The following is a 3,006-nucleotide window of genomic DNA, read 5'->3' on the forward strand; positions in this document are numbered from 1 at the left end:
AAAGTTCTATGTTCTTATTATTTCTTCTGAAACTACTACTGCAAATACATATAAGAGTTAAAACCACATACACCTACAAAACAGGTTCATCTCCTATTTTATCTCCACTAACTTCCTAAATGAAAGCAATTTCCTAGAGTAAATCAAACTCTCCAACGTTAACAAACTAACATTGGTTTATTACTAATCAGACAAATAAAAACCCATACAATATTTAGATTAAAAATGACCCAACAGGTACCAGGTCGGACTCGGATCGGGTACCGGGTCAGATCTGGGTAAAACCCATGGACGCGAGAAACTATTAGTCAGGCTTCGACTTATTCTGTTGTGTCGACTGGGAATAGTCGCCGACTAGCCGTCGACTAGTCGTCGACGTGACAACAATGTATATATATTCTTACAAACGAAAAAAATTAAATCAAACAAAAATATTTTTGTAGTTGTATACGTAGAAATAATTATTTCTCCGAGAATAGAAAGGTATATAATATGTCTAGGGATGAAAGTTAGGCAACTTAGACAATGCAACTCTATTTTTTTCAAATATGCCTCATCTTCTATTGCAGTTGCGGTAATATCTGAAGTTTAGTACTCTTTCGAGTTCTACATCACCACGAGATGTCATGTATGGTGGCGACTTGATCTCAGCTTTATAAACAAAGTCACCAGTACTGTTTAGGCCAGCCTTTCTCGACCTTCCGGCTAAGTTCAAGCGTAGTATATGTTCTTATCAGTTTAATATCTGATATGTAGGTCATTGTCCACACAATATTAAAGTAATTTTTTATACGGGGAGTCCCGCCACAATAGCTTGCTATTGGGGTCCTCATGTGTTGCACTACTGCTGATCCTGACACACCCTACCAAAACATACAATGAACTTTATTTCTTTTCTTTCCTTTTTCTTGAAGAAATTTCTATTCTTTCCTTAGATCATCCTATATTGTGCTGTGTTGGGAATCATGATTTTTTAACTATGCTATCTTCCAGTACGCAAATATCATGAATAGTAAAATTCAACATTAAAAAAAAGTATTATAAAAAAAGGCAACGCAACTGCCAGGATCGGAACTAAACCTAGGTCATTTTCTTAAAACCTGGTGTGTTTCAGTTCATTAAACAGTGACAACATAATAATTTTCAAAACTCTCTTGCACAAAGGAAACTATCCCCTGATTTATGATACGGTGTTTTCCATGATACGTAGTTGTTGATTTTTCGCATAATATAGCGATGTTGTACGATAAGTATATATCGTGAAATGTTATTTCTCTTTAGGCGTGACGTATTATATAAGACCGAGGATCGGTCGGGATTTAAGATAAAACCCGGAAATCATTCCGGAGATATTATAGGACGAGTATAAGTCCATAATAGTACATTTTAAAGGGACTCATCGTCCATTTACGAAACATTAAAACACCTCGAACTTTTATTAAAATGATTTTCCAACGATTATATTCCCTCAACTATAGTAGTATTCCAAGTACTTTGTGTATTGGATAGGCTACTGGTACCGTAGGAGACGGTACAATATGTACCTATGGACCTGCGAAGTGTGTGTATACCCGAAATGAGGACACATAGCCCGTATGCGGCCAGGGTGATACCCGAGAGATGACGGTTTCGTCTTTCTACTAGTAGAAAAGGTTACTATTTCCGTAGTACGACTGATCATCGTATGCGTTGGCTCCAGTGAATGTCCAAAATCTTCCAATTGGAATTGAGATGTAATATCGTAACCTAAGCCTAGGTGCTGGGATTACTATCAAGGTATTCGCAGGTTATAAAACCCCCTTAAAGAATTGTTTTCATAAGAAGGTGTGTAACACCAAGGAAAACTATTTTCGAATAAAACATATATATAATATATGATGATTTCATACAGTCATTTCCATACTGTACATTATTATGCTGAGCATTAAGGCTCACACTTGTTTTCTTAAATTGACACAACACAACAGTGAATCAAGATGCCTGCCATGAGAACCACAGCCAGGAAACGGGTAGGAAATGGCCAGTTGTTCCGTAGATTGTTTGGTGTTGTACCTCAGGTAGTCAGAATAAGCTGGATTAGTTTTCAGTTGTTTATAGTTCAGCTTATTTATAAGTATGGTTTATGTAAGATAAGAAACAAGAAACGCATATTTGGCCGGCGGACTAACCTTACCTAAAGGTCACTCCCCGGTAAGACTAATTATATTTGGGTTGTAATAAAATTACTCTAGTAATGATGGTTCGTTTCCAAGACAATAACCTGTAAGTGTGTGTGTGGTAAGTGTGGGGTCGTGAAGCGTGAGTATTTACATATTATAGTGTGAGTTTAGATGGAATGGCTTTCGAGACTCCTGACCCCGGGTTTTGGGGTGCCACAGAAAATGACCTAAATAGAAGAATGGTTATAGACTCAGTATTGTTAATCTGGAGGATCCATTAGACCCACTAGTAAGAAGAAAGTTTAAAGTTTTTGTGAAAGATGAGAGTAATCTTTGTTTAAATAATACCAACAATTGAATGAACATGTTAAAACATTATTTACCCAGTTCATGAAATTTATAATATTTAACGAGATTCGTAATTTGAACGGACAGCGGATGACTGGAGGAAATGGAAGAATCTTCCAGATAGTTGGAGAATAATAGAATTTCTATTGACAGAATTGAGACGTTGCGGAATCAACTGTTACCTTACGTGGTATAAAAGAAATTGGAAGTAATAGTTATAAATTTTGTAGGAACGCGATTACGATCAAATCATTAAAGCATTTAATGCGGAGGCATTTCCAGACGACATTTCGAAGATATAGTGTGACCTAAATATTGAATCTCTCATTCGACTGGGTTCTGAAGGCAGATGTAGGCGAAGCATGGAAGGTGATCAACACTGATATTTTTTCTTCTAATACGATAGTATATGTTCTTCTTGATTCTTGAATTCGTATAAGTTTCTTCGGTGGATAAATCATATGTGGTGAAGACGAAAGAAAATTGTTGTATTCCTTCT

At 36.3% G+C, this 3,006-nt stretch overlaps 1 pseudogene; it reads left to right on the top strand.

Annotated features, from left to right (window-relative positions):
- The first annotated feature begins 685 nt into the window (after window positions 1-685).
- On the top strand, window positions 686-867 carry LOC141699475 (U2 spliceosomal RNA; annotated as a pseudogene).
- The last annotated feature ends 2,139 nt before the right edge of the window (window positions 868-3,006 follow it).

This window comes from Apium graveolens, chromosome 11 (assembly GCF_009905375.1).
Source record: "Apium graveolens cultivar Ventura chromosome 11, ASM990537v1, whole genome shotgun sequence".
Classification (NCBI taxonomy): domain Eukaryota; kingdom Viridiplantae; phylum Streptophyta; class Magnoliopsida; order Apiales; family Apiaceae; genus Apium; species Apium graveolens.